The sequence below is a fragment of the Gekko japonicus genome, unplaced genomic scaffold (genome assembly GCF_001447785.1).
Source record: "Gekko japonicus isolate JY-2015 unplaced genomic scaffold, Gekko_japonicus_V1.1 scaffold718, whole genome shotgun sequence".
NCBI lineage: Eukaryota > Metazoa > Chordata > Lepidosauria > Squamata > Gekkonidae > Gekko > Gekko japonicus.
Genome location: NW_015161425.1, coordinates 393,397 through 411,550, shown reverse-complemented (window position 1 = coordinate 411,550; position 18,154 = coordinate 393,397). Strand labels below are relative to the sequence as shown.

At 42.5% G+C, this 18,154-nt stretch overlaps 1 protein-coding gene across 2 annotated transcripts in view; it reads left to right on the top strand.

Annotated features, from left to right (window-relative positions):
* NCK2 (NCK adaptor protein 2) overlaps window positions 1–18,154 on the top strand; it is an 88,526-nt gene that overhangs the window by 23,404 nt on the left and 46,968 nt on the right. For both annotated transcript variants that reach the window (XM_015428554.1, XM_015428559.1), the window contains exon 2: window positions 8,901–8,971. The gene's annotated coding sequence lies outside the window, so the exon portion shown is untranslated. The remainder of the gene's footprint in view (window positions 1–8,900; window positions 8,972–18,154) is intronic.

Genomic DNA, 18,154 nt, shown 5'->3' with positions numbered 1-18,154 from the left:
CATAGGCCCTTTTAAAAACTTTCTTTGGATATGCACTGTAAAATATATCTAAGCTTATTTATATCTGTATTTAAAAGATTTTCAGTGAACTATTAAAATACCTAATCATTGCTGTAGTCAAAGCAGTAAGGTTACACAGTAAAATTCATCCAGCTTTTTTCTATCAACCTGTTTTATTTTTAATATTTTGCCTGTTTTCAAAATCAAGAACATAAAAAAATAATCATTCTTGTCATTGTATATTGTTAAAACTGAACTCCCATAATTGTTTATGTTAAAATAGACAAAATTCTGTAAACTGTTAACTGTTTCTCTGGCAGTTGGATATGGTATAAATAAACCCATACTGTAATATTAAGAAAAAGAAAAAAGAATGAATTTTCTTCATTTCCATTTTTTTGTTCATTGTACAGTAATTGAAAACCTTTGGAATTATTCTGTATGTGTTAGACCCTAAAGGACCAATTTTCTGGTCAAAAGCATGGATGTACTTGGGTTGGTTGGAATCCAAACGTTGTACTCACACATGGGGTGGGGGAGATCAGGTTGCTGGTTTCTGCCCATTCCAGTCCTTCCTCATGACATATCTTGTATTGTTCCAGAGGGCCAGCGGTTAAAATTTGTTTTTTTATATGTTTTGTTACCATTCTGTCTTCCCGTCCCACTTCTCTAGTGTGAGAATTAGGGGTTTTTGTTGTGGTTTTGGGGTTTTTTTACATTTTACCCCTTTGTCTGTTTCTCTTACATAGTATTATTGGCAACTTTTCTATATCCTTGTTGGTTTGGTCCTAATTATATTTTTACCGACTATCACATTATTCTCCTGCGCTATCATGTGCAATCTTTTAAAAAGCCATGTATTAGAAAAAGAGGCAATTTAAAATGGTAGGCAGCCTCAACTTTCACAGTTAATGCAGCTTTCACTTGCATAATTGCAAGTACCTTTGTATCGCTGTAGTGGAAGATCAGTCTCCTGTACTTATTTACACCAGTATTTAAAGCTTCTGTTGTCTGTTCCTAGAAGTTTCTAGGTTTGGGTTTCCCTGAGTAGTGTAAAGTGATACAGCTTGTGTCCAGTCTTATGATCCCCTGGCACATTATCTTGGGAGGGAGCTCTTTCCAGATGGTTGTGATATGGTACTGCATTTGTAAAGTCCGAGTGCTGCAAGATGGCATGAGCTCCCATCTCTGTTCCCAGCTCCTGCCAACCTAGCAGTTCGAAAGCAAGAAATTGCAAGTAGATAAATAGGTACCACTTCGGTGGGTAGGTAACAGCGTTCCGTGTGCCTTGGTGTCTAGTCATGCTGGCCACATTACCACGGAAATGTCTCTGGACAGCGCTGGCTCTTCAGCTTGGAAACGGAGATGAGCACCACATCCCTAGAGCCAGATTCGACTGGCTTTCAAGCAAGGGAAACCTTTATCTTTGCCCAATTCTTTTAATTAAGTGTCTTCAGCCCATGTGTCAAGACCCTAAGAAGGTCACAAAGCCTGACCTGTTGGGTTGCAAGCCTCCTCCAAGCTGGCATAAGTTTTTGGTTGAGTTTTGAATGAATGTCTCTTTAGTGCACATGCACAGAGATCATATCTCTTGCTTTTCTTTGCCTTATGCTGAAATGAATGGCAGAATGATGAAACAAGGTTGACCCTTGTTTTGCCTTTCTTTTGCCTGGCTTTCTCGTTCTGCTGCCTGTAGTCCTAGCCTTGACACTGATGAGATCATGTGGACCCACTCTTCCTGTCATATGGCTGTCACATGATTTCCTGCTATGTAGTTGTAGCTCAGGGGGTCCTAGACATGGAATGGTTGAAGACCACTGCTTTAAACAAGATACCTCATGCCGTTGATTGAGGGTTGGGTTCCAGTCTTTCTTCCACAAATTATAGCAACCTGATCATTGTAGTTTATGCTGGTACAAGCAAGATGCTTGAATAGATTGCTGATTATTGCACAGATGAGCTCTGGGGATATATACATTATTTCATGTATGAAACCCCCCACCCCCCAAAAAACCCCAGTTAACGAAGATATCCCTTACGGAATCTCACTGCTGAGTCTTAATTGCTAGGAGCCATGTTTCTCATACATGATAAACTGCACATCAGCTAGGGCTTGGAAGTGCCTGGAAGCTCTAAAAACCATGCCTCAATTTGAATGAAGGAGTTAATATTTGGTACTCAAGTTTCAGTCAGTCAGATTAGGTATTAAATGACTTAAGATGCTCTTTGTGATCAATGAATGACTTTCTGTCATCTCTTCTCCCTCCCCTACATTTTCAAGATCTTTAGCATTGAAATCTGCCTGCAAACGAAAGGAAAGCATTTCTCTGAATGCATTGCCATTTAATAGAAGCTAAATATGTTCCTGTATTTTAAAAATCAGAGTAGGAAGTCTGTCAAGAAATAGAAAAGGGAAATAGAAACCAGCTTCCTGTAAAAGATGTGAATGAACGTTTTAAATAGAGTTAGGTAACCTTAGCTAGGTAACTTGAATTCAGTCAAACTAATATTATTGAGCAGATATCTGGAGTGGCAACGTATGTATTTTCTAAGTAACAAATAGATAACAGTTGAATGTCTTCTGTTGCTAGTCTGCAATCCACTATGAACTTTACCTTTTACCTAATGCACAGGAACAGGGAGAATACATGTTAGGTATGTGACCAGTTAAATATTTGTTGAAGGTATCAAAATAATTTTTATATGTGGTCACATAGTTTCCTTACAATCTTATCAATATACTGCTTAGTTTCTTGAACAGATGTCCGTCAAGAACGTTATGATTTGGTATGTAATCCTCTATAGTAGCAAAATCTATTGTAGTAAGTAAATTGTGTATCACCCAGACATGGATAGCCCAGGCTAGCCTGATATTGTTGGATCTCGGAAGCTAAGCAGGGTCAGCTCTAGTTAGTATTTGGATGGGAGACCTCCAAGGAATACCAGGGTCATGATGCGGAGACAGGCAATGGCAAGCCACCTCTGAGCATTTCTTTCCTTGAAAACCTTACAGGGTCGCCATAAGTCAGCTGTGATCCGATAGCAAAACAAAAAAAGTGCATATGTATGGCACTGCTAATTTTATTTTTTATATACAAATGCATTATAAAATATATATTTAATTTAAGATGCTCATTGTGCCGGGCAGATTTTTATCTCTTCTGAATGTTTGTGGTTTGAGGCGAAGTAAATTCTTGCTAGATAGTTTCCAAGATGTGTTCCGTTGCTTTTTTACTGATGTAAGACCAGAAAATTTCTCAGCATTTATGTTCTGGCCTCAGAGTTGGAACTGATCATGAAGCGATTCCAGGTTTAGTATGATTTCTACGTCTAATCCTGCAGGACTCTTGAGTTTTAAAACAGAAATGACATGATTGAGTTGAGCTCAAACATTGTATTCAGATAGCTTTAAAGATGCCATTAGTTTGAAAGCAAGACAGATGTCATTGCAAATCTAAAATAGAATATTGTTCAGTGATTTGTAGCGTTCTGTCATCAGTCTGTGACACAAATTCAGTAAAATGAGGCACATGGCATATAATGTAGGTACACTTTGAAAGGGAGGAGACTCAACAGAGGTCTTTTGAGGTGTAAGCTTGCATTAGTCCCTATTGCTTTTGGATTCTTGACTTTGATTTTGAGTTGTTGGTTAAGGTATGGTGAGTAGTAGACTGCTGCTGACTGTGTAAGCATAGCGAACCATGCAGTTAAACTTGTTTAACTGTTCTCATGATGAGCTCCTGTGTTCAGTTGCTTTTGCTAAACCTATATGTGTTCAAGCTACATCTTTGGATGGTCATGATACATTACTACCTCAGCCCAAGCATCTGTGGATAAAAAGGGAGGGGGAGATCTTTTTATTCCTACTTATGGGTCAGTGGCATCTCAGTGGATGTCTTGTGCAGTACTCTGCATCCAAGGACATTGAGAACACAGATGACACTGAATAGCACTCAACACCTGAGCAAATTTTAGTAGGCCAGGGTGGCGGTCAGACGGCAGCCTTAATGCGATCTGCAAACGCTGCTAAATAATCCGTTTCTCCCTGAGACGCCGTTTGTTTGATCACACATTCCATCCTGGACCCGCGATGCGATGAATCGATCAGATGCCTTCGCCACCCCCCCCTTTTAAACTATGAGGAGAGCAAATCCAATACCTCATCCCACTTCCGAGACAGTCCCCTCACACCCGCCATGTTTTCGGTTTTCCTGCCCAGGAAACCTTTTGGGATATGTCTGAGGAAAAAACAAGTTCCGGGGATGGGCTCTAGGGCAATACCAGCTGGCACAATGCAAGGGACTATTTTACCCTAGAATTCACCTTGGCCCTTGGAACGGAGGAGACTTTTAAAAATGATTTTGTGAACAAGCAGGTAAACAAGGGGGAATTGTGTTAGACCGACCAGTTGGGTGACCAAGCACCAACACGGAGTTTCATAGCCATCGGTCATATATGCGCATATGCACACCTTGCTAAGCCTTTAAAAATGGCTGAAGCCGGGGACAATTATCCCCATCTGCATGATTGCACAACAGTGATCAGACATCCAGAGAGGCGCACCGAACCCGTAGAGAACTGTTTGAACTGGACTTAACCAGGTACCTATTTAATCCAATTCAAGCACAGATGCCCACGGGATGCCGACTCCTCAGTAACGGGGGGCAGATGTTGACGTCTGAACATGCATTTTTAATCCATCAGTTATTAGTACCGAAGCCGGATCAAAATGCATGTCTGACCGCACCCCTCATTAACAAGGTGCAGTACATGAGGAGCAAACTTTTGGATGTATGCTGTCAAATGATTGCCAAAATGCTTTGCATTGGAAGTAACCTGTAGCTGTAAGTTTTGTAACAGTGTTTACTGTGCAGCAGCAAAGGGTGAGGCTGCTGGGCAGAAATCAGTGTCAATATGTCCCTTTATCTAGGGCATATTGATTGGCCTTGAATGTGTTTGTTCTTGGTGTATTACTGTAGCGGCAATATCCCATATTTCTGAATGTATCCAGATACCAGAGAGAGTAGTGGAGGGCTAACAAGGGAAGAATATCGGCAAAGGCACTTTTTCTGTTTGATGTTAAGGAGTACGGGGTTAAGTCAGAAGATTCAGATTCAAAAATAATGTGCCCTTTTGGACTCACAGTGTCTTTATGTATTTGTTTACTGACTGACTTCCTTTATAGTCTTATGACAGGGAACCAAGATGGATTACTTTGTACGTGACTCCATTTCAGAGTAGTGTGAGAATCCCCAGTATCTCTGATAAAGCCGTCCTTGACAAATCCCAGGCACCAAGGTGCAGTGGTGACTGTAAATTCGCTGCCGGCAACTGGAGCTGCAGGGCTGGGATCCCCTGCTGCTGTCGAAGCCTTCCGGAGGGCCGCAGCCAGAGCAGGCAAAAGAGGAGAGTGGCAGAGCCCAAGCACTGCTAAACCAGTAAATACAGCCTGACCACACCTTTCAGAGGGGGGAACTCCTCCAGATGCTTCCGAGTGGCCTATTGCAGCAAAACCTCCAGCTCCTCTCCAGCTGGCATCACTCTCTCACATGTGCACATCTGCACTGAGGCAGCCAAGGCTGCCTCCCCTTCTCTGGCTGCTCTGGTTTTGGTGGGAGGCTGTGAGGATGCTGGTTGCCTGGTAACTCCCAGGCACTCACAAGGCCTCCGTTACAGACTTCTCTGTGAAGTACACAGACATCTCTGGGGTGGGAGGGAGCAGGTGAATGGAGCAGACTTTTGAACTAATATGAGCTTTTCCTCCACCTTTCCATAGTGCAAGAAGTCAAACCGATATACGTTTATTTAATTATTATATTTTTACCCACCCTTCAGCCAAGGAGCTCAGGCATATACAACTCTCTTCATCCTCATTGTATCCTTGCAGTACCCTTGTGAGATTAGTTGGGCTGAGACTGATACAAGGTCAACTGGTAGCTCTGCCTGTGATGGGAGTTAAATGATCCCAAGCCTCCCCAGTCCAAGTTGTGCATTCCGCTCCTCTTCCTCGCTCACTGCCGTCTCAGCCACTGTTCACTGTCAGAATAACTGCCAAAATGGCTGTCTCTCCTGACGAAGACCCTGCTTGGCTCCTGTGGGACTAACTTTCTCTTCAGTGGCTGTTGCTAGGCAACCATGCTTGGCTCTGTCAGTAAAAAGGCAAAGGTAGGGGGCGCTTTCTAGGCCTTTGTGGGGAACTAGGGTTGCCAGCTCCAGGTTGGGACATTCCTGAATATTCTGTGGTGGAGTCTATAGAAGACAGAGTTTGGGGAGGGGAGAGGCCTCAGCTGAATAGAATGCCATAGAGCCCACCCTCTAAAGCAGTTATTTTCTCCAGGGGGGAGAGATCTGTTGTCTGGAGTTCAGTTGTGATACCCGGTGATCTTCAGGCTCCACCTGGAGGTTGGCTACCCTAGGCGTGGTAGTTAGTGCTTCAGAACAGGATCTGCCAGACCCACATTCTTGCTGTGGAAGTGAAGTGGGTGATTTCGGACCAGTCACAGACTTTCAGCCTAACCTACCTCACAGGGTTGTTGTGGAGATCAAAAGGGGAGAGGAGAATGGTGTAAGCTGCTTTGGTCTCCGCTATGGAGAAAGACTGTACTTTTCCTCCTGGGGAACCATTGCTGCCAATCTCCAGGAGAGACCGGAGTTCACTCAGAATTAAAACTGCTCTCCAGATGGCAGAGATCAGCTCCCCTGGAAAAACGGCTGCATTGCAGGGTGGACTCTGTGTCATTATACCCTGCTAAGGTTGCTTCCCTCCTGCTTGGGTCCCCACTGTGGAGAAAGACTGTAGTTTTCCTAGGTAAAGGGGGAAGAGATGGAAACCTGAGGTCAGAGGGGCAGGTAATGGTGCGTTGATGGTTGGCTGGGAAGGAAATAGGGTTGCCACCTCCAGGTTGGGAAATTCCTGGAGATTTGAGGGGTGGAGCCAGGAGAGAGTGGAGTTTGAGGAGGGGGTGGGACAGGTACAAAGCCATAGACTCCACCCTCCAAACCGGCCATTTCCTCATGGGGAACCATTGTTGCCAATCTCCAGGGAGGACTGGAGATCACTCAGAATTATAACTGCTCTTCAGATGGCAGAGATCAGTTCCCCTGGAGAAAATGGTAAGCTCTGTGTCATTATACCCTGCTGAGGTCACCATGGCAAATTGATGCTGAGTGTCCAAGGCCAGGGTACCCCCCCCCAGCTTCATTCTTTCCACAATGAGCCTTATTCCTAGTAATAATGAATATTCTCAGTGATTTCCTGTGTAGTCCAAAATCCTAACACTATAATGGAGGAGGTTTGGTTTTTTTAAAACCAAGGTAAATGCGAGGCAGCCCAGAATAGCCTAATCTTGTCAAATCTCAGAAGCTAAGCAGGGTTGGCCCTGGCTAGTATTTGGATGGGAGACCTCCAAGGAATACCAGGGTCGTGATGTAAAGGCAGGCAATGGCAAACCACCTCTGAAGGTCTCTTGCCTCGAAAACCCTACAAGGTCACCATAAATCAGCTGTAATTTTATGGCAACCCCCACCCCCACCCCCCGACAAAATGAGAAGCATTGAGCTTATCATTCAGGGTAAGCCTGTATTACACTTTAAATCAGTTTTTTTTATAACTGTATATGCCCCCTTTTCAGAGACCTGCTTGATTTGGTTCACATGATGATGAAAATATTGTATTTGTTACCTAATAAGTCTGGCTTCTGAATGTTTGGGCTAGATCCAAAGTAAAATGGTCAAGGCCTGTAATAAAGCTACCTATACATCTGCAGCTATATATGTTTTCTTTGGAATATTTCTTTATTTAACCTACTGTATTACTGTACTGCTTTAAAAAAAACTTAACAAAAATAATGTAAGCCTCAGTAGTAAAATAGATCTTCAGATAGCAGATTCTGAAAAAAAACATAGTTTCTGGTTTGAATAAACTAAATGTCTCATTTCCGAAAGAATTACAGGCATACTTTTCTCGTATTTGGTTTCCTTTACTTGGATCATCTATTATTTTATTCTTTATTACATTTATATCCAATACTTGTCCATCGGGACAGTGTGCATAGGGCTTCCATCTGTGTACTGATCAGATCCCGTACCTATTTGGCTTTGGCTTCGGCAAGGTTTGCGGTATCGCATGTGTTCCAACAATACCCTGGGAATCAAGGCATTTAGGAAGCATAGTGCTGCTTGTCAGTAGTTAATGGATTTTAACAGTGTGAATTGTTAGGTGTCTTGTGGAGATAGGGAGAGAGAACAAGCATTTCATGTTTTTTCCTCCAACAATTCATCCCATGTATGGGAGAGAGGGCGGAATAAGCATTCTGTCTCCCCATCAGGAGATTGTACAGTGAAGGTGCATATTACTCTACGTTTAGATGAGACTTGAGAAAAACATCTAAAGCTACTGTGACATGTGATTAGCAGTAGTCCTACTAGATGCTGGTTTTAATTTTAAGAGGGCGGATGTGGCAGGGCGCTTAGGCTAGGACTGGGGAGAGTCAAGGTACAATTCCTGCTTAGCCATGAAGTCAGTATTACCTTTGGCAGAGGGAGAGTGACTGGCCCAAATACCTCACAGGCTTGGTGAGCTCCCTGGAAGAAGAACAGGATTAATTGCTTCTAAAAACCAACATCTGATGCCAGAAATGCTTGATGTGAAAAATTTCAATACATTTAGCAAAATCTCCAAACACCAACAAAAAGGAACAAATCATTTGTTGGCTGAGGGGTTTTTTTTTGGGGGGGGGGGATTCTGTTTGCTTTAAGCAGTGTGTCCATCTAATAATGTGCACTGGTGACATTTATTAAGTAGACTGAAATTCTCTGCTTATAATGCAGTTCAGCTAGCTTAATTAAAAAGCCTGCCAGGTTTTAAATGTTAACTGAAATGTCTTTGTGTTTTGTTTCAGAATCTTTTGCAAATATAACATATTGAAAAGTCCTAGCTTTCAGTGTTTGGATCCTGAATTGTGTGCCAAAGGTAAGATTCTCTGATCCTGTTAGTTGGAGGTTATTATTGTCTTCTAATGATTTTTATTGGTATAATTGCCGTTTGCCTCCAGTCGTGTGTCTCCTGTAACTTTTTGTTGTACTTGCAGAGCTAAAACTGCAGCATTAATGGTAATGGCATCAATGGCTACAGCATCAACAGTAAACTCAGAATAGTTTCCGTTAATTTGTTCGTGTATCTTTAAAACACACATCTATGAGTCATATGTTACAGTAGCTTGTTACCTTTTTCTTAGGTTGCTCATTCAGGTGCAGTCCAACTTTTTTCAGCGTAGTTCATTGACAGAGCTCCAGTGTGCTGTTTATTTTAGGGGGGGGCACTTCTGCTCAGAGAGAACTGAATTATTTTTGCTGGTTTCTCCTTCCCACTGTAGCTCTCTGTATTACCATTTCATCCTGTTTCCACTGGAGTCCAGCTTTCTAAAAAAGATTTTGGGAAGTCCAGGAGACTGTAGTATGAAGAGAAATGTGAAAAATGCATTGCATGAGCAGGGTTCTGCTCACTGTTTCTCCAAATGATTCTGTTTTCCCCTGGGTAAATGGTATGGAAGTGACAGTATTTTAGGTACTATTTTCTAACTTTCAAAATAGGTTTCTTGCATGGATGAACAACCAGCGGTCCACCAGGACCCAAGGATAACCTCCACCACAGATATTCTTCAAGGCAAAGTGCTCTTCAACCTCCTTAATACAGTTTCTGGAACTGTACTTCTCTATTTGCATACTTCAGCTGGTTATTCTGAGGTACAAGACAGGAGCTTGTTAATTAGGGGTTCTGCAGTTTTCCCCCTGCGCCACTCCTGTCTTTGGCTTTCCCTTCTTCTCTCCACTGGCAGCCTCTCTCCAGGAAAAGTTTGCCCAAGTTGTAAAGGGGTCACAGTGGCCATGAGGGCTGTGCTCCATTCTCTTGATTTTCTTGATCCATTCCATATTTTATGTCAAACTTTACAAAACTCCACCTGCAAGAAAAGCCATGTGGGTTATCCTCAGAAGCCATTAATAGGAAGAGCAAAAGGTAGATTCTACTCTAAAATGAATTTTGTTTTTGGAAGACATTGGTGATATAGCTACATCTGGTTGCCTGGAAAAGAATTGTCCCTGTGCGGCAGCTGTGTCATGGGGCTATAAAAGATAACACGTGTGAAAGCCTACTCTGTGTTTGTGTGTGCAGCAAATTCCAATGGATGGTTTGGCAGTTGGTCAGACTGAACATCAATAGATAGGTGTTACATCTGCAAGTAGAGATTATGAGGCAATCCGAACTCACTGGAGTTCAGGCATCCCTTTGCACTCCTATACGAACAGCAGCAGAGACTATCGGTTCTCGCTCTGAAGGGGAGGGTATCTTTTAGCAATGCCCATCAAGAAGGAGGGACCAAAACTTGAACTGTCTGTCACCAGGGTGGGAGTCACCCATTAATTCAATTTGTTTCCTGTCTTAGCCAGGGAGTGCAGGCTTTTCATAGGAGCTGTGAGGCTCAGGCTCCTCTAGGCTACACTCTCTTTCTCCCTCTGAGGAGCAGCTTGGCTGAGGCAGTTGAAAGACAGCAAGACAACAAAGATTTGGATGGCTTTCTATCCATGGACAATGGGAACCCCCTGCTCTTCCAGACCAGGAGGCTGGGAACTCTTCCCTCCTCAGCTGGGCTAGCCAAGCGCTGCACAGCCACTGAGAGCCAGAAGTGCTCTGGAGCCACACAACACAGCCGTAAGCGAGAGGACACCATTTTGCTGACAACCAGGAAATCTTCCCATGGTGTGGAAGAGGGTGGCCTCTGAGACTCATCCTCCCAAAGGTCAATGGAGCAATGGAGTGGGGTGGTGGTGGGGAATGAACCCTTTTCTGACTGTCCTCCGGAAGTGTCTGGATGGCTAAGACAAGCAGTGCTAGAGGAATTTTAAACTCATGCAAAAAATGAAATCTCTCCCACCAACAGGGCAGAAAAAGGCACGGCTTCAGTCCCCCAGCTGTGTCACCTTCTCCTTCTTCCAATAGATAATCCTGGAGGGGAGTGAAAGATGCGTATTTGGAATGGAGATGGGGCCCACCACAAAAGGGCCCACAAAGGCAGCACAGACGACAGTTCCATAGCGCACACATTCCCCATGGGAGAGGTAATTGGGCTCTGCCTCTTGAGGCTCTGGGGCCGCAGACATCCCTTCTGATCAAGAATGAGGAGAAGTCTCAGTAAGAAGCAGTAGTTTTTGAACAGCCTAGATGCCTTTTTAAATAGCAACATTATCAGGGGCTGCTAGCCAAAGCTATAGTGGCCCTGGATCTCTTGGAGCCTGGTGTGTAAAGGGAAGAGGAAAAGAGCCCTAAAGCAAACCCAAAGGGAACTAAGGCTCCCCCCCCCCCCCCAGGTTACCAGAAATAGAGAGGTTCGTATCCTCTCCGGAATTTTTTGAACACCAAATGAAGGAATTGTGGACTTAAACTGTCTCTCTAATAAGCAAAATCCCAACCAAGCCAAAAGACACTACTCTCTGCCTAATCAAGCAATTGATCTTTTTCAGGTACCTTTAGTAGATAACCTCAGTAGTGGTGCTCTTATGAGGGGAGTCTAGTCACTAAGGACAGCAAAGGATCACTACTCAATTGGATTGTAAGTTGGACTGTGCCCTTAGAAAGTCGCATAAGCCCTTGGCCTGTGGCCATTTTGTTGTTCAGTCACACAGTCGAGTCCGACTCTTCGCGACCCCATGGACCAGATTACGCCAGGCCTTCCTGTCTTCCGCCGTCCTCTGAAGTTTACTCAATTTCATGTTCGTCGCATCTGTGACACTGTCTAACCATCTCATCCTTTGCCGTCCCCGTCTTCTTTGACCTTCAGTCTTTTCCAGCATCAGGGTCTTCTCCAGTGAGTGCTCCCTTCTCATTTGGTGGCCATTAGGGCCTTGAAAAAAACCAGGAGGGGAAAAAACCTCCGAAAGAGCAATGATGTGATGAGAAGAAAATTATTTTATTCAGTTATATTGGTCATGCACCTTTTGCATGTGCTTCTTCAGGAGGATCAGCAAAATTGTATAACGGAAGCAGTTCTTTCTGAAGTTCTTTTACTGTGAGAAGTGTGATTACTGCTTTATGTATTCATTTTTACAAATCCCCCCTGAAGAAGCATATCCAAAACACATAGGGGTTGTATAACTAAAATGAAATTCCTGACACCTGGAACGATTATTCCCAGGGTTGTGGGACCCTACAAGTCAGGAGGCTGCAGTAGGGAGGGGAAAGTGACAAAATCACCTCAGTTCATCTGTGCTGATGGAAGGCGATGGAGAAGGAGAAGGAGGGAATGATTTCCCCTCTTCTCCAGGAGATGCAGGAAACAGCCATAGTACTTTGTGGATCACTGGATGCATTCCAGTAGATGTGGAGCATATATTAAAGCTTGGATTATTCAATGGCTGCTTCTGTTTTGCAATTTTAACTGTACTCTTTTGTACCTGGAGACTGCTGTCCTATAATATATGTAAAATTATTGAGTTCATCATGTCGTTGACTTCTCGTCAAGATGTATTTGGTCGCATGTCCATTGATTTTGGGCTTTGCTAATGAGAGTAGCAGTAAGCGTCTGTTGTAGCCTGATCATTTATCTTCATTGTGCCACATAATTCCAGTCAACGAAAGAATATGTTGATTTATAACATTGCCATTATTAAGAGGGATAAAGTAATTACTTTAATGTAATTTTAAGTAATCCAGTTTCCATTGCATGGTAAATATTTTTAGAAAACAATTGCATGTGTATCTACAGCTAAAAAAATGAAAGTTTTGTTCACTGCCCCGTCACTATTGCAGCTAACAAATTCAGAATAGCACAGCAAACATTTTAGTAGTTTAATGTTAATTGTGTTGTCTTTGTGGGTTAATACTTGACATAATCTGTTATTGTATTTATTACATTTTTACCCTGCCCTCTCTCCAGTAAGCTCAGGACATCTTGTGTGGCTTTCTCTCCTCCTCCATTATATCCCCACAGCAACCCGATGAGTTGGTTGGGCTGAGCGGTTGGCCCAGGGTCACCTAGTGAGTCTCATGGCCAGTGGAGATTTGAATCTGATTTCCAGGTCCCCATCCAGCACTGTAAGCACTGTGCTTTTCTGGCTACATCATGGTACTGGAAGTAAACATTTGGGACCAAATAAGTACTATCACAGTCCAATTAGGAAGTGGTTTTTAAATTGTCTTGCGGGATCAGAGACAATTATAAAGACCAGGTGCTATTGGCAGAAAGCAATATTCTGAGTTCAAAATGGGGAGGGAACTGGGAATAACTTGACATGCTGGAGAAACCAAGCTAGAGTGGGAAGCCAAGAATTCAAAGGAAAATGTCCAGGATCAGGTCAAGTGACTACATGACAGATCTTTGAGCAGTCATATTTCTAAAAGGAAGAAACAATTGTAGTCTTCTGTTCTTTGTCCAATACTGTGATACTGTTCTGTTCTTTAACACATGGAGGAAACTTTGCTATTGTGTGAGCTCCTAAGATACTATGGAACATTAACTAGCCTCAGTAGACTTGAATACGGACCTGTAACCCCGAAAAGTACCTAGAAATGATAGTTTTTCCTCTCTGGTGACCACAGACTTCCCAAAAATAGAGAAGTGGGAAGTGTTTATGGAAGCAGTTACTGTGCTTTTCTCCTCAGAATGAGATGTGCAAGTAGCTGGTAAAAGGGAAGAAACAGGAGCTTTCTGGCAAAAATGGATGCAGGATGTTCTGAGTTCTGGTCCAGTGCCAGTGGTGGTCTGTAGCTACCAGCTGTGGATGAAGCGCAGATGGCTCAGACGGCTTTCTGTTTGTTTAAAGGAAGTTCATTTTGATAAAATGGTGATTCTGCTGTGGTCATCGCCACTTTATGAAGCACATGGTTTCTCAGGAAGTATCTGAAACAAAATGGAAAAACTGTGTCTCTCTGCTATGTAGAATGGTTCATATCTGTTGAATGGTTGCTGGTAGTAACATTGCTTTTATGAAGTGTGATATTTTTAAATTGCCATACAGTGCTAATTAGAAATTCAAGTACTTGTCGTCACTATCGCTATATTGATTTTTAGCAGCTCACAACATATGACAAGCAACTTACTCCTTGGATAGTTCTGTCTCTCAAACTATATTTTTGTGGCTTAACATACCGTTTATCTGAGATTGTCACACAATTCATGAGCTGAAATGACCCCAGGGCTTAAAATGTGCTAGAATTAATGTTTGCTGTAAATATCATGCCTTGGTGTATTACACATAAATTCTCTAGATAATATCTAGGTTACTGAAGTATGTGGGATTTTTTTTAGAACACTGCATTAAGAGGGGTGCATGCATAGAAGCTAAAATATACTACCAGCTGACAAAGTAGAATTTCCACACTGTCTACTCAGGTGATTTTATTTAAGATAGTTTATATGCTCAAAATTTAGTGTCTTTTAAAGATATAGCTTAAAACAGTTTGAGGGCAAAATAGTCATATGATCTCTTAAGCTCTGATAGTGGTTCTTTATTTAATCTTCGTTGGATTTACTGTGATTTTTAAAAATTCTGCAGAATACGTGTGAAGATATTGGAAGCTGGAAATAATGTATCCCAATCATGACAAAGACAGTCTGATTAGAGGCAGTAATATTTTATAAGCTGCATATGACTGGTATGACAGACTACTTTTAAAACCTTTAGAAGTGCTGAAGGACTGTGAAGGGTTAATTCTTCACAGAAGGCAGAGAGTCTTCTGATTGGTTGGCATCAGTTGAGTGGAGAAAGTCTGGAGAGAGCTGCATGCTGAGAGATTCAGTCAGATTTGTACCTTCGTGGAGTCAGTCTGATTTCAGCCTTAGCTGAGAGCAGTTTAACAAGGACAGGAGAACTGGGGGAAAGTTGGCAAGGAAGTTTGGGAAGTAGATGAAGACTCCCATTCGGGCCAAGGAAAGGAGATAGATCTTCTAGAGAGAGAGAGAAATTCCCTACCCAGTCAAACAGGGAGTTCGTTCTGAAGAGTGCAGAAATCCCTGGTCTGGTGTGGTTGGAAACTGCCTGTGGAGAACTTAAGAGTCAGTTAAAAACTCAAGATAAGTAGTTGAAACGTAAGAACTAGAGTCTGTGCATGTATTGGTTTTACCTCGGAAATTTCACCTCCTGATTTCACCTGACCTTTCCCCACTGTGTTAAATAAAATATTTTGTTATTTTTGAATTTCAAAATGCCTCATGTGCCATTTAAGTCGTGTAAGTTAAAGAGGCTCCCATTCCTTCCCTCAGGTTCCTGGGCTGAGCCAGCAGCCAAAATATCGTACTGTGACAGGGTGGGACAGCCAGAGTTTCTCAGCAAAGGAGAAAACATAACTAGTCAGTCACAAAAGGGAAAGAAAAATGGATGGAAAATCTTGCCTCTGAGGGAGGGAAGTGGACGGGGCTGTCATAACTGTTATGGCCAAAGCATACCAATTTTTCTCTCTCGGAATGAACTCTGTGTCATGTTGTTCCTACTCCTCTTTTTTTACATTTAGAATAGATTTTAGGCTCTAAATTAGTGAGAACATCTGGGACAGACTAATATTCAGTCCTGTGCCCTGGATGCTAGTGCATAGTACAGTGAAACATATGCTTCTGTAAGATTTCTGCAAAATGGTCAAGATATTCATGTTGTACAGGAAAAAGCCTAATGATATCTGAAAGTTTTTATAAGTTATTGCTGATTTTTAAGCTCATCCGCAATTGTTTTTAAAAACTGATCTGTAAGAAAGATTTCCAAAATGAATAGCTTAGGATGACTTTGGTATTATTTCTAACTCATTTAGAAACATGCAAAAATATCCTTTATGCTGTATTTTACACACTAATATTCATGCTTATACATCAGTTATTGATACAATTGGAAAGAAATGGTGTTCCAGTTTATGAAAAAACTGTCAATAATGGATGTAATTGACTTTTAAACTTATTGCTTATAACAACTGCATAGATATACTTTAGATATCTTGGAATTTGAAATTCTGTTGAGAAAAAAACATACACTTTAAAGACACAGAAGTCTTGAGGCAATCAGAATTAATAGTGTATCTGTAAATTGTTAAACAAGAGGTTTGAATGTAAATTCCTATTTTATTTTTATTTATTTAAAATATTTATATACACAGCTTTCTTCCAAGTATCTTAGGACCCAAGTTTAATGGACTTCTGTACATTCTGAACTTGGGGAGGATGGACCAGATGTTGGTATTTCTACTGAATTTTCCCAGCTAGTACGAGAGGTCAGAAATGTGTGATGCATTAAGTTTCATGCACATAATTCTAATGATTTGAATTATCAAAGTGAGACCTGTCCCTCTGTGTAACAAGGAAAAATGCAGAAGAGAAAGAAGAAACGAGTCATAATAAGAGGTGATTCCAGAAAGTCTTCTGATACACATCCCGATTTTTGAAAATGTGTATGATAGCAAGGCAGTAGTCCTTCAAGTAGATAGTCCTGCTTTCCCATATCCTTTACATGCGCACAAGATAATGCAGTACTGTTGCTATGTGAGAGTTTGCAGGAATATCATGCAAAGAGTCACATGCAGTTTGTGCACCCTTTGACCAATCATGTGGAAACAAAGCTATACTAAAAGCCGTAGAGACAACAAAGGGAAGGCTGAAGTGATAAAGAGTAAAAGAATTTCTGTCCCAAATCCCTCCCCCCTTCTTCAGTTCTCTCAGGCATCTGTGTAACTGTTCCTGTGTTGTTTATTCCATCATATAATTTATTATTACTGTTAATAAATTAAACTTTTAGACCGCCCTCCCCTGCACACAGAAAGCTCAACAACATATATAAACAACAATATAAAAACAGTTTCAGATGGTGCTAAAATAATCAGATTATACAGTTTCCCAATTAATGGGGGGGGGGGGGGGAGAAAAGGAATGCCAGGCAGGATGGCTGAAAACCGTTGCTGTCCTCAACCATAGGTCTGGCAGAACAACTCTACCTTACAGGCCCTGTGGAACTGCATAAAGTCCCACAGGGCATGGATGTTATTCGGCAGACAGTTCCACCAAGTCAGAGCCAGGGTCAAAAAAGCCCAGGCTCTGGTTGAGAACAGCTGCACGTCTTTCAAGCCAGGGATCACCAGTAAGTTCTTATCTACACAGTGTAATGCTCTTCAATGGGTGTACTAGGAAAGGTGGTCCCGTAGATACATAGGTCCCAGACCGTTTAGGGCCTTAAAGGTTAATACCAAAACCTTGAACCTGATCCAGTACTCTGCCTGGAGCCAGTGTAGCTAGCGAAGCACTGGTTGAATGTGTGCCGTTGATGGAGTTCTAGTAAGTACCTGTAACGCTGCTGCGTTCTGGACAAGTTGTAATTACCGGGTCATACTCAAGGGTATCCCTGCATAGAGCGAGTTACAGTAGTCTGGCCTGCAGGTGCCCATTGCATGGATTAATGTGGCTAGGTTAGGGTGGGACAGGAAGGGGGCTTTTCAGTAGCACAAGTTGTCCTGTGCTATTGAAAAGCTACAGTTGTATCATACTTCATCCCCCCCCCCCCCCCCCGTTTTTACACTCTTCCTCCCCCCCCCCCCCCCATTCTATTCTATCCCTGACTTCTTCCTTGCCTGGCTTCTAGGCTAGCCAACTTTTGAACCCTCCTCTTTACCTGCTAATTCCAGTGTTCCAAGCCACTGTTGGCCTGGCTGTGTGTTTCTGGTTGGTTGGTAAACCAACCACCTAGCCGCATGTTCCTGTTTTCTTCCCTATTCTTACTAAGTTTGAAAAGATGGTCAAAGAATACAGGTCAGAAGTATTGCTCATAGGTGCAGTTATGTGTAATGTTAGCTGTATATTGTGTATACAGAAGAAATGGAACAGAATAAGTAATTTAATTGTTAAGTATCCAGGCCAAAAAAAAAAAGATTCAATATTTTAGATAACCGCCTGTCGGCGATCCCACGGCCGCCGTTGCTACGCGTCATCCTTTCACTAGTCTCTTTTAGATCCGCATCTTTGGCTGGAAGGGATGGGTTGGGGGCAGGGGCACAACGCTTGCCAGATGTTGGCATCTGATCGCGCCAGTTTAATCCCCCCTCAACCCGTCCGTTTCGTGGGGCAAATCCTCCCGTGTGACCGGGGCCTTAGTCAAGAAGTCTCCTCCTTGCTTTACCTTTTCAAGTCTTCCT